The following is a 14163-nucleotide window of genomic DNA, read 5'->3' as shown; positions in this document are numbered from 1 at the left end:
GAATTTTGCATTCGTTCCATGCATATTCTCTGAATCCCTACCGCACACCAGTGACTGTGCTAAGTGTCAGAGGACTTTAGAAAGAACGAGTGACAGGGCCAGCAGGTGCTATAGTGTTCAAGGCGCTGGACTCCCACGTGGCTGCCCACAATTCGAATCCCAGACCCAGTGGCTTGAAAATTGCCAGGAGCGTAAATGTGCGTGCCCAAAATCCCAAGAGAAGAACAGAGGAGAAGGGATTGCAGCATGGCCATCCCCTCCTAGTGAGGAGGATCGATTTCTCAGTTTCCTTCTCACAGTCTCTCTCTGTCTCTCTCCTTTCCAGGTAGCGCACATGCCCTGTGGCAAAAAAACCTTAAAAAAGGAAGAATGAATGACAAGAGTCCTTACCTTGGGTGAGTGGTAGCACAGTGATAACACAACTGGACCCACATGGGAAAGGTTCTGAGTTTGTGTCCTGGGCCCACACATTGCCCGTGCTCTGGGCCAGCTGAGACTGGGGTTAGATCATGGCATGAGGACCCTGTTGGGGGTGCCTGTTTATCCCTCTCATAGAAGAAATGGAGGACTGGACTTTATTTATTTATCTTATGTCCATGATAGAGAGCACATGTATGCACTAAAGAGAGAGAGACCCTTGGCAGGGTCATTCCACTTAGATCCCTTTCCCCAGCCCTCCAGCTCCTCAGGATCTTGGTTGGGCACAGGTATACACACTTGGTGTGCTTTCACACCATCCCGGGGATCCAAACCAGCGGTGAGCCAGCACTGTAGTTCAGTTTTGCTTCTGGGCCATCTTTGTTAAAAAAAAAAAAAAATGTCTCAGCTTCTATGTTGCAGCCAGTAGCAGCATACTGGACTGCAGAGTTGCAAGCCATGCGCTGACCATACACGGTTCAAATCCCCAGTTTGGCTGGCCTGAAAATGCACCACATACATGTATATGTGCCCAGGATCCTGACAGACTGGAGGACTGGAAGAAGGGGGTGGGAGGGTGACTCAGCCCTGTGGGGGGAGTGTCTCTCTCTCTCTCTTATCTCTCACGTGTGTGCACATTCTCTGTCATTAATAATAATATCCTAAAACTTTTCCAAAAAATAAAAAAAGGGACTAGCAGTTGGCATAATGGCTATGTTGCTGGACTCCCATGTAGTCGACTGCGGTTTGACTCCTGGGCCCGGTGGCTTAAACTCACGTGGGGCGTGTGTGCATGCATACTCAAGATCCCAGGGAGAGAATGGAGGAGAGGGGACTGTGGCGTGGCCATCCCCCCTGGGGGGGTGATTTCTCCTTTCTGTCTCTCTGTCTCTCTCTGTCTTTCTGGCAAGTACATGCGCCCTGTAGCAAAAACCTCTCCAAAAAATAATAATAATATCCTACCTTGGCCATAGGGAGCTCCCAGGTAACTCTACAAACAACCAGTAAAGTGATAAATGATAGAATCGGTCAGGAACGAGACCCTGGCAAGGAAGAGACCCAGAGAGGTGAGTAAAGACACCTCAAAGAAGAGGCATTTGGAGTGAGTCCTGAAGAAGGAACAGTAGTTTATCTGGCAATCAAGTTGCGGGTGGGAGCAGTAAAGAGAACAGCATGTGTAAAAATCACAGAAGCAAGGGTGGAGAACATTCAGAGAACTCCAAGTCTTGGGCGGGGAGTGGTAGGAGGAGGAACAACGGCCGTAAGGGACGGAAAGATAAGATATGACCAGATCTGGATACATCACATTGGACAGAGCAACTCGCTTAGACTTTCTGCTGCAGCGTAGGGGGGTCTCAAGCCACACTCTCTGGGGACAATGCCTACTCGGGCCGCGTGGTCCTGAACAAAAGGGTTGTTTGCAATAAAAAAAAAAAAAAAAAAGAAAATGGGTCAAAATTTCTCTATTTTCACTTTTTTACCATAATTTTGTTTTCCCTAAACCTTTGACAGATGCTCCTGCTTATCAGCTAGCAAGCAACAAAATGAATGAACAAGTAGCAAAGAAATATTAAACTGACAATCCCAGCATTGATCATGCCTAATTCAACAGTTCATTTTTTTCGTGGACATCTGTGCTTGTGCCTAGGATGTTGTCTTGCACACACATAATGTAGACATCTTTTCTGCTAGTGCAAGTGTTCTTTTGAAAAGCGTTTTATTTCATATGGTGCAATTTAATACATCAATTATATAATGGCGTTCTGGAAAGAGCACCACGACATCGCATGCTATGCCACCTGAACCAGTGGGGGAAACTGTCCCTTAAATGGTGAAGAGTGGCTGAAGAGTTTTGAGCAGGAGAGTGACATGAACGGACTTCCCTTTGGGAAGGTCACTCTGGCTCCAGCTTAGAGAAAAGATTGGAGCAATGGGTAACTAAAGCAGTTAGGACTTGAGAATCAGGATACTCTTGAATCAACTCAGGCGAGACGCAATGGTGACAGTGACATGGGAGTGGAGTGGCATGGCGGGAATAGAGTCAGCAATGAAAGGGAGCACCCATTAAAAGCCTTGGGTGTCATGCTGAGGATGCTGAAGCTTCAACCTGTTGGAAATTAAGAGCCTCTGATACCACGTCTTCATAGATGGTACTGGTATCACAGAACCATCAACACCCGAGTCACCAAGAGTGTTTCTTACAGATGCAGAGGCCTCGGTCCCACCTCGGAGATGCCGAATCAGAATCTCTGTACGGGAGAAGGAATGTGGGTTTGGAACAGGTTCTCCAGGTGGCTTCGAGCCACATCAAAGCTGAGAACCATTGCATGAATGCTTATCAAGCTGTGGCATGACACAATGAGATCTAGGTTTTTACTCATCACTTGAGTCACCGCATGAAGAACTGATTGAATGAGAGCAAGCCTACAGACAGGAGACCAGTTAGGAGGATCCTGCAATGGTCCCAAACAGCCTTTATTCACTGGGCAGGAGCTCGAACTCAAGAAGAGGTTGGGATTCCCATCCACATCATCATAAACTCGTTATCTTTATACTCTGGCCTGTACACACTGATTCAGACAAATGATACAGTTTTGCATTTCCTCAAACAATTATTATTTTTTTTTAATCACCAGAGGGCATGTGCACTCCTCAGGGAGAAAGAAACAGAGAGAGGGAGAGGGAGAAAATACCTCCAATGGTATGTCATGACAAACACACATGGACCCGGTGTGTTTCTCAAGCCACTAGGGTCGGGGTTTGAACTGTAGTCAGCCACATGGGATCCAGATCTCGTAACCACTAGGCAATGTGACCAGTTCTGCTCAAAAAATCTGTTTGACAAAATAGTCCTCAACAGTTTTCCTAGAGTCATACAGTATGAAATTATAAAATGCATTGGGCACTTAGTATACCTCGGGCGCTACACTAGGCATTCTGGGATGTATAATGAAATTAAAAGTATGGTTTCTATTCTCAGAGAACTTCCTTTCTAATTTGAAAGGATTTTTTAAAAAGACTTAGTTATTTATTTTTGTTATTATTATTATTTTAAATTGGCCAGACAGAGACAGAAAGAAAGAGAAAGGGAAAGTGAGAAAGTAAGTCGCCAGGTCTGGGACTCAAACTGTGGGTGGCCATTTGGGAATCCAGTGCCTTTATCCACCACACCACCGGCCCGCCCATATTTATGTATATATATGAAGGAACATCAGAAAAATTTGTGGATAAATGCAATTAAAGTATTCATTTATTTTGGTGCAAAAACTTTGAAATGCATGCAGTTTTTTTTTTTCGAGAGGTTTTTGCTATAGGGCGCATGCACTCGCCAGACAGACAGAGAGACATAGAGACAGAAAGCGAGAAATCACTCCCCAGGGGGGATGGTCACGCTGCAATCCCTTCTCCTCCATTCTCCTCTTGGGATCTTGGGCACGCACACACACGCGCCCGGCATGAGTTTTAAGCCACCGGGTCCGGGATGCGAACCGCGGTCGACTACGTGGGAGTCCGGCGACATAGCCATTACACTAACTGCTGGTTCCCTGCATGCAGTTTTTTTTACAGTACACATTTACCATGAACATTTTGAAGATCTCAGACACACACACACACACACACACACAGACAAATGACACACAAACATATACACCTCACCAAAGTCAAACATCAAGTAACAAGTACCAAATATACCATAAGGCAGTACTGATTGTCCAATATACACCATAAATACCAATGTTCTACTTCTTAAGTTCACAATAGTTACGTGAGTGTGTGCTTTATAAATATTAATTTTACCATATCTTTATGCTCTGAGAATTCTTCTGGATGTGTGTTACATTTCATAAGAAAAAAAATAAGTTTAAAAAAGATAGTTAGGGACCAGTCAAATGGCATGATAGTTAAGGTGGCTGGATCCCACATTGCCGGCTTTGCAGTTTGAGTCTCAGATTCGGTGGCTTGAAAAACACACTGGGCATGGGGCTGGAAGGTGCACGGTGGTTAAGGACTCTGGACTCCACATGGTCAACCATGGTTTGAGTCCTGGACCTGGGAGCTTCCTTTCTTACTTTCCCTCTCTCTCTCTCTCCTCTCTTGCTCTATCCCTCTCCGGTCAAAATCAAAATTAATAAATAAGTTAAATAAAACAATCATTTAAAGAAATAATGCTTAAGGGACTTGCAGGTGGCATGGTGGTTGGGAATGCTGGACTCCCACATGGCCAACCAAGGTTCAAGTCCCAGACCTGGTGGCTTCCTTTCTCACTTTCCCTCTCTCTTTCTCTCTCTCTCTGGTTAAATTGGAAAATAATAATAAATAAAGTTAAAATAGAGTAATTCTTTTTTTTTTTAAAAAAAAAGGAATAATGCTTAAAAAAAAAAAAAAGCTGCACTGGGCGTATGTGTGTCTGTGCCCAAAATGCCTAGAGGAGAGTGGAGAGAACAGATTGTGGCATGGCCATCCCCCTGGGGGGTTTTCTCATTTTTCTCTCTCTGTCTCTATCTCCAACAAGCAAACACACTCTACAGCAAACCTAAAAATAAATAAATAAATAAAAAGACCATTAGTCCCGTGAGTTGAGTGACACTAATCAACAGTCCATAGATATGGTACAGAATCCAGAGAAATACGATGTCTACCCAGTGACCTTACAGTCTTTCACAGAAGATTAGCCATAAAGATAGAGGATTCCGGGACCAGCAGTTAGTGTAATGGCTATGTCGCTGGACTCCCATGTAGTTGACCATGATTCGTGTCCCGGACCCGGTGGCTTAAACTCACGCCGGGCACTTGTGCGTGCCTGCCCAAGATCCCGGGAGGAGAATGGAGGAGAAGGGATTGCTGCGTGGCCAGCCCCACTGGGGGGTGATTTCCTGCTTTCTGTCTCTCTGTCTGTCTGTCTGGCGAGAGCATGTGCCCTATAGCAAAAACTTCTCAAAAAAAAAAAAAAAAGATAAAGGATTCCAATGAGAAGACACAGAGATGGAAAACCATGGTAATGTCATCTTGGTGAGATACTGGCTTCCCTGACGCCACCACTAGTCATCTATTAGGGTGACGTGTCCATTTGTATCAATCTCTCCATTTTGTATTTATGTACTGATTTATTGTATACCTATATATGTGTACACATATATGCATATGCACCTGTACATGCACAATGACTTCATTCCAAAACAGATTTTATGAGTCAATACACTAGGAATAGTTTGTCAGGACCAACAAAGAGAGAATTCAAGGAGCCAGCAGGTGGCGTGGTGGTTGAGGCACTGGTCTCCCACTGGTCTCCCTCTTGCTTTCTGTCTCTCAGTCACTCTGTCTTTCTGGCGAGTGCACCCGCCTTGTAGCAAAAACCTCTCAAATGTCGGACCCCACGGTGAACAGTTCCTGAGTTGGGGGGCGAGGATTAAAGAAAGACAAGAAGACAGGACAGAAACGGGAAGACTGCCAGTCAGTACTGGTCAGCCGTGGATGTACTTTATTGCTAGTATGTATACACACTCCAGAGACTTCTGTGATGTAAGGTTTTAAGTCCTTACTGAATGTATCAGGTTGTTATAACAATACTTTGGAACATTCAGTTCAAAACAATCCCAAAATATTCTGCTCATAACAATCCAGCCACCCAAGGCCAAATCCGGATAAAGACCCTGGTCTTACTCTGGTGGACACGTCCTGCACATTCCTCAGGGCTCCTCTTTGGCTCCCCACACACAAAAACAGAAAGAAAGAAAGAAAGAAAGAAAGAAAGAAAGAAAGAGAGAGAGAGAGAGAGAGAGAGAAAGAAAGAAAGAAAGAAAGAAAGAAAGAAAGAAAGAAAGAAAGAAAGAAAGAAAGAAAGAAAGAGAAAGAAAGAAAGAAAGAAAGAGAGAAAGAGAAGTAAAGAAAAAAAAAAATGCCTGCAGTGCATTCAGACATGGGACACCAATTTGGGGACAAACTGCATCTGTCAGGTTCCCAAAAGCAAGCTAGAAGTGGTAATGTCTTAACAATTAAGTTTGATGTTATTCTCAGTTTAAAATTCTGTTCTAGTCACTGCCTCCCCTCCCAAAAATAAATAAAATTAAATAAAAATAATTTTAAAAAGAGAGAGTTCAAATATACTATTTCTAGTGGACTGACGTAATTGCTGTGATTAAGCTTTGTATTAGTCTGGATTCCCAGAGAAACAGGCCAATAGGGGAAAATGCTTTATTTTAAGAAATTGGCTCACAAGCTTATGAAGGCTGAGAAGTCCCATAATCTACCACCTGAAAACTGAAGACTCAGGAAAGCGAGTGGTATCCAATTGTAGACAGAGTCCAAAGGCCTGAGAACCAGGGGAGCTGATGGTGTAAGTTGCAATCCAAGGGCAGAAAAAAAAAAGTAATGTCTCAGCACAACAGAGAGACGGACAGAGCCAATCAGTCTTCATTTGCCCTTTTTTTAATCAGAGAGATTTTTGCTATAGGGTGCATGCACTCACCCAAGAGATAGAGAGAGACATAGAGGCAAAAAGCTAGAAATAACTCCCCCCCCCAGGAAGATGGCCATGCTGCAATCTCTTCTCCATTCTTCTCTTGGGATCTTGGGCACACACACACATATGCCCAGTGTGAGTTTTAAGTTGTTGGGTCCAGGACTCAAACCACAGTCAACTACGTGGGAGTCCAGCAACATAACCATTACACCATCTGCTGGTCCCATCATCTGCCTTTTTTGTTCTGTTCAGGCTCTCAACAGATTGGATGATGCCCATATTGGGGAAGGCCTTGTGCTTTACACAACTCACCAATTTCAAATGCTAATCTCTTCCAGAAATATCCTCACAGACATGCCTTTTTCTGGCATCCCTTTGCTCAGTCCAGTTGACATATAAAATAGCCACCCCACACTTTAAATATAGTTGTAGCTTCTTAGAAGCCATAGCAAAAGGAGAAATACTAGCTGACATAGTTTTATGTACTTCCTGTATGCAAAGGTCGCAATGTGATTCATTAATCCTACAAATATCTATTGAGTACCTAGAGTATCAAGTCTTAGACTAGATCCTGGGGATCAACAGGTGAACAAAAACAGACTCGGTCCCTGCCTTCATTGAGCTTACAGTTTAGTGCTGCCAAAAAGTGAAAGAAGCAAAAAGAAAGCTCTCCCTAGAATTTGAGGTTCGTGGAGGTCATTGAGCTCAGCAAGAGTGCAGGAGGCAAAAATAAATAAATAAATAACAAAACCTAAGCGTGTTGAAGAATGATTGGGGAATTACTACATGGATTCCTCATTATAGCCAAATCTTCAAAGACCTTTGCCTGTGAAGGAAAACAGAGCTGTATGGTAGCTGGACAGCGATGTAGGGATCTGGGTTTCTTTAAAGATGACAGTGAACGACCTGGTGGTTAAGGTGCTGGATTCTCTCATGGTTGACCACAGTTCAAGGCCCAGACCTGGTGACTTGAAAATGACGCTGGTTGCATGTGCGTGAGTGCCCAAAATCCCAGGAGGAGAGTAGAAGAAAAGGGATTGCAGCGTGGCCATTCCTCTCTCTCTCTCTCTCTGGTGAGCACACATGCCCTGTGGTGAAAATGTTTTTTTAAAAAAGATGACAGTGAAAACTTAGGAATGGGGGAACCAGCAGTTAGTGTAATGGCTATGTCGCTGGACTCCCACGTAGTCGACTGCGGTCCGTGTCCCGGACCTGGTGGTTTAAAACTCACACCGGGCACGTGTGCGTGCGTGCCCAAGATCCCGAGAGGAGAATGGAGGAGAAGGGATTGCAGCATGACCATCCCCCCTGGGGGGTGATTTCTCACTTTCTGTCTCTATGTCTCTCTCTGTCTGTCTGGCAAGCACACGCGCTCCATAGCAAAAACCTCTCTAAAAAAAGAAAAGAAAAGAAAAGAAAACTTAGGAATGGTTAAATGTAGGTAAGATCCAGGTGGAGACCGGAAGATGGCATAATGGTTACATGGCTGGATGCCCACATAGTTGACCGTGGTTCAGGTCCCAAACCCAGTAGTTTAAAACTCATGCTGGGACCCTGTGTGCATGCCCAAGACTCCGAGAGGAGAATGAAGGAGAAGGGATTGTGGAGTGGACATCCCCCCTGGGGGGATGATCTCTCGCTTTTTGTCTCTCTGTATTTGTCTCTCCAGGGAGTGCATGCACCTTATAGCAAAACTCTCTCAAAAAGAAGAAAAGGAAGATCCAGGTGAGAGGCAGTGACTAAACACACGTGTGACGGTAAATGTTTAACAACTGGCTCTTCAAGAAAAAAAAACTCTGATACATGTCATTTGCTGATTTCTATGGTGTAAATATTCGCACAATGACTAGTTTCAAGCTATCAATATGATGTCTCAAGCCCTATAAGCAGGCTCTAGCACACCACTGATAAGACAAAGAAAGACTAGCATTGTCAGTTATTAGTCAAATGCTTTTTAAATTTTTATTTATTTTTTTATTTGCTATAGGGTACATGCACTCACCAGAAAGAGACAGAGAGAGGAAGAAAGAGGGAACGTGAGAAAATACTCCCCAAGGAGGATAGCCACACCACGATCCCTTCTTCCCTGTTCTCCTCTAGGGATTTTGGGTACACACACACACACACACACTCCTAGCATGTTTTCAAAGCTGCTGGGTCTGGGACTTGAACCATGCACTTGGCTGTATGAATTCCAGCTGCCTTATCTACCATTTCACTGGAGGGCTCTCAACTGTATTTTTAAAATGAACATCCTGGGGACCAGCAGTTAGCATAATGGCTATGTCGCTGGACTCCCACATACTCGACCGTGGTTCGCGTCCTGGACCTGGTAGTTTAAAACTCAGGCTGGGCACGTGTGCGTGCGTGCCCAAGATCCCAAGAGGAGAATGGAGGAGAAGGGATTGCGGTGTGGCCATCCCCCCTGGGGGGTGATTTTCTCGCTTTCTGTCTCTCTGTCTCTCTCTGTCTGTCTGGTGAGCACATGCACCCTATAGCAAAAAAAAAAAAAAAACTCTCTCAAAAAAATAGAACATCCTGTACATGAGCACTTTTACATTAAAACACTTACATATTTCTAGAATTAACCTAAGTGTCCATCAATAGATAAATAGATTAAAAAGTGTGAAATATAGGGGCCAGCAGGGGGTGTAGTGGCTAAGGTGCTGGACTCCTACATGGCCAACTGCAGTTGGAGTCCTGGACCCAGTGGCTTGAACCCCATCCAGGGCACATGTGCGTGCATGCCCAAAATCCCAAGGGAAGATGGAGGAGAAGGGATTATGGCATATACCTTTTCCCTCTGGGGGGTGATTTCTCACTTTCTGTCTCTCTGTCTCTCTGGCCAGCACATGTGCCCTATAGCAAAAATCTCTCTCAAAGAAATTCTTATTCATAGTGGATTTTTGGGTGAAGAGGTTTACAATATTTACATAGTCAAATCTATCAATAGTCCCCTTTATGATTTCTGCCCTTGGTGTCCTGCATTTTATTATAAATTGCCAAATTGGCACTCTGCTCTGGTTAATATAAATTTGGCTAGCAATAATTAGCTTTCTGAGGCTGCCGTGTTTAAAATTTCAAAGGTGAAGAACAGGCTGGGGATGTTAGTAAATTTACTAAGGCACTAACAGCCTGGGAGATCATTTGGCAGCTAGAAACACTCCTCGCCTCGTCTTTTCAGCTAAGCACTTCAAATATCATCTTAGCACAAAAGGCACTTTTACAAAGAGCCTGCCACCTTCTTTTAAGATTTCTACTCCAATGCGTTTCAATTTGCATTTTGGGGGTTTGTTTTGTTTTGTTTTTGCCAGAGGGTGTACCAGAGGTAGGAGGAAGTGCCCTCTCCTGGGGCACAGTCACGCAGCAACCCCTCCTCCACCATTCCTCCATCCTGTCGGGATTTGGGGCTCACACTCACATACGTCTGACATGTTTTTCAAACTGCCAGGGCCAAGATTTGAACCACACAGTCGACCACGTGGGACCTGGCTCAACCACTAGGTCATGGGGGGAATGTGCATTTTGATCACCTAGACAGATCATCTCTCTGCTATGGCAAATACACACTGCGTACCTTAATAGGCTAGTGACACGGTCTTATCATTACCTGCCAACTGGGACCTCGAAAGGTAGTAGTGATATTTTGCTCCTGTTAGAAGTAGTTAAGATAAAATTGTAACCATTGACTTTGACACGCATTTTCTGTAACTCAATTGGTCAATGTTAAATAACTTTATAAAGCAGGTTCAGTACCTGGGGGCATATCGACCCACAGTTAATTCAACCAGCAGACTCATGGGTAAGTCCTGCTACTTAAAATCAGACATTTCATAGACTTAGGCTCCAGCTGAGGGACCGAGTCAAGCAAGCATATAGTCAGGGATTAAAGGGGCAGGTAAATGGGTCAGCAGATGGTGTGGTGGTTAAGGTGTTGGATTCCCACATGGCTTTGTTATGGTTCAAGTCCTGGACCTGGTGGCTTGCTTTCTCACTTTTCCTCTTTGTCGCTCTCTAGTGAGTCTCCTGTAGGAAATTTAAAAAATAATAGTCATAATAATAAATAAAATAAATAATTCTGTTTTAAAATAATTAGATTGTTAGCAGACATATTTTTATTTTATTTATTCATTCATTTATTTTAATTTGGCCAGAGAGAGAGAGAAAAAGTGAGAAAGCAAGCCACCAGGTCCAGGACTTGAACCACAGTCAGCCATGTGGGAGTGTCCAGCACCTTAACCACCACGCAACCTGCTGGTCCCAAAATAATTCTTAAAAAATAAAAAAGGATTGGGACCAGCAGTTGGTGTAATGGCTATGTTGCTGGACTCCCATATAGTCAACCGCGGTTCGAGTCCCAGACCCGGTGGCTTAAACTCATGCAGGGTGCGTGTGCGTGCATGCCCAAGATCCCAAGAGGAGAGTGGAGGAGAAGGGATTGTGACATGGTCATCCTCCCGGGGGTGATTTCTCGCTTTCTGTCTCTGTTTGTCTGGCAAGCACACACACCCTATAGCAAAAACCTCTCAAAAATAAATAAATAAATAAATAAAGGATTAATAAACTACAGTTCAAGTCCCGGAATGAATTCACATATTCATTTACTCAGTAAAAGTTAATGGAGACTTTTTACGTATTGAGTGTCGTATGTGGTACGAAGGATGTAGCAGTGAACAAACACCATCATAGAACGTGCAGGCCAGGTGGGAGTGCAGGGAGAGAGACACACACAAGTTGTTATAATACGTAGTGATAAAGAGAAGCCTGGAATGCTCTGGGACCCAAGAGGTAGGTACCTAATTCAGATTCAGGTAATTTAGTTGGGCTTTACAGATGTGGTGATACTTAAACTGAACAGCAGTAGGACGTACTTGCATGAAACAGGCAAAATAAACTATCAGATTATCAGGATGAGGGAGCAGCAGATGGCCTAATGGTTATGTCGCTGGACTCCCACGTAGTCAACCGTGGTTCTAGTTTCACATCCGGCAGTTTAAAACTTATGCTGGGCACATGCGTGTGCTTGCCTAAAATCCTGAGAGGAGAATGGAGGAGAAGGGATTGCAGCATGGCCATGCCCCTTGGGGGATGATTTCTCACTTTCTATCTCTCTGTCTCTCCAGCACGCACACGCACTCTATAGCAAAAATCTCTCTTAACAAAAATCTCTCTTCAAAAAAAAAAAAGAGAGAGAGAGATTATCAGGATGAGGTTTAAGACTAAAACTCTAGTTACCAGAAATGGATTGGGAAATATCAGATGGTCAATAACAGCACAGGGGCGAAATCAATGGTGTGAGTCCACTATTGTTAAACTGGAGTCAAAATTTGAGGGTGACCCTGGACTTGTACGTGGTGGAGGGAAGGGGAGGCCTAGGTTCTAAAACTAACAACTTTTAGCTCCCCGTGCAGAGACACAGGGCATGGGAACTTTGAAGAGATCTCTAAGGCAAGCAAGGCGGAAATACTTTGCCTCAGGTGCAGATGGGATCTTGTTTAACAGGATAAACACCCTTCAGCTAAGCCTGCTTTGTAGAATGTGCACCACCCCAAATTGGAACCAGCAGATGGCATAACGGCTATGTCACTGGACTCTCATGATGTCGTCCATAGTTCGAGTCCCAGACCCGGTGGTTTGAACTCACGCCGGGCACGTGTGCATGTGTGCCCAAGATCCCGAGGGGAGAATGGAGGAGAAGGGGTTGCAGTGTGGCCATTCCCCCCTGGGGGGTGATTTCTCACTTTCTGTCTCTCTGTCTCTCTCTCTCTTTCTTTCCGGAGAGTGAATGCACCCTATAGTAAAAAAGAAACCCTCTCAATTCATTGAAGAGATCTTATGTATGTGACCTTTGAGTTTAGAATATTACTGAGGTTTTCCTATTTTTAATTTGCCAGAGGGTGCATGCACTTGGCAAAGAGTAAGGGAGAGAGTGAAAGCACTCCCCATGGGGTATGGTCACACTGTAATCTCTTCTCCGTTTCTCCCTCCTTTTGAGCGTTTGGCCATGCACACACACGCACTCAGTGCAGTTTTTCAAACTGCTGACCCCGTACTCAAACCACGAGGACGACCGTGTGGGATCCAGCTCTCTTAACCATCACTTCATGGGTTGGCCTAGTATTGAGGTCCTTCTATGACCATGGCAAGGGACTGGTTAATGCCGTGCTCCATATTGTAGAACTCGGGAACTCAATAGAGCATTTTTTTTTAATTGTTGGCAAAGAGCCAAAGCTGCTTCCTAAGGAAGATCTGAGCTTCACTGCAAGTAGCTTCATGCCATGCCTCTACGAGCGGTCCATTGCTCTCCCATTCAGGCGAGATCAGAGGTCAAGTTTCTCAGCTTCCACAACAGAGTATCTGCAAACACCCTCTCTATTGGTCTCCACAATAAGTGCACTAGCTCTCATCGAACAATAGGTGTAAAACACTAATTCTATCAACACTGTGGCAGATTACAAATTGAAATACACTGCCGTGGAGTTCTGATCACAAACCTAACCAAGACACTTGAAATTTTAGGAGAACTTGTTTAAAGGGGGTGCACCCACATTTTACGCCAAGTGTGGGTGGTGGATAAGGGCACTGGACTCCCACATGGCTGGCCAAGGTTCCAGTCCTGGACCTGCTGCCTTGCTTTCTCACTTTCCCTCTCCTTCTCTTGTTCTGTCTGTCTCTGGTCAAATGAAAAATCAGTCAATCAATCAATCAATCAATCAATCAATTTAAATGTTTAAAAATATTTTTTAAAAGTGCACATTGGAAGCTATAAAAGCCGGGAGAGCAACTGTGGACACTAGAAGCAGTGTGAGAGGAGGGTGGGCAGTGGGGAGTGGGAGCAAGGCAATCAAGGGGGAAAATAGACAAAACATTTAATGGACACAAAAATGGAATTATCTGTTGATGATGTCAATGGTAATAGGGAAGGGGAGGCCTAGGTTCTAAAACTAACAACTTTTAGCTCCCCGTGCAGAGACACAGGGCATGGGAACTTTGAAGAGATCTCTAAGGCAAGCAAGGCGGAAATACTTTGCCTCAGGTGCAGATGGGATCTTGTTTAACAGGATAAACACCCTTCAGCTAAGCCTGCTTTGTAGAATGTGCACCACCCCAAATTGGAACCAGCAGATGGCATAACGGCTATGTCACTGGACTCTCATGATGTCGTCCATAGTTCGAGTCCCAGACCCGGTGGTTTGAACTCACGCCGGGCACGTGTGCATGTGTGCCCAAGATCCCGAGGGGAGAATGGAGGAGAAGGGGTTGCAGTGTGGCCATTCCCCCCTGGG

At 44.5% G+C, this 14163-nt stretch overlaps 1 long non-coding RNA gene across 1 annotated transcript; it reads left to right on the top strand.

The window, feature by feature from the left end:
- Positions 1-323: 323 nt before the first annotated feature.
- Positions 324-2006, top strand: LOC106733873 (uncharacterized). The gene is made up of 3 exons (XR_001369727.2): positions 324-395; positions 1392-1484; positions 1930-2006. It is a non-coding gene; the product is annotated as an uncharacterized LOC106733873 (long non-coding RNA).
- The last annotated feature ends 12157 nt before the right edge of the window (positions 2007-14163 follow it).

This window comes from Tupaia chinensis, unplaced genomic scaffold (assembly GCF_000334495.1).
Source record: "Tupaia chinensis unplaced genomic scaffold, TupChi_1.0 Scaffold145659_1, whole genome shotgun sequence".
NCBI classification, from domain to species: Eukaryota; Metazoa; Chordata; class Mammalia; order Scandentia; family Tupaiidae; genus Tupaia; species Tupaia belangeri.
Note: the sequence above shows the minus strand (reverse complement) of the source record. Positions and strands in the feature narration are given on the sequence as shown.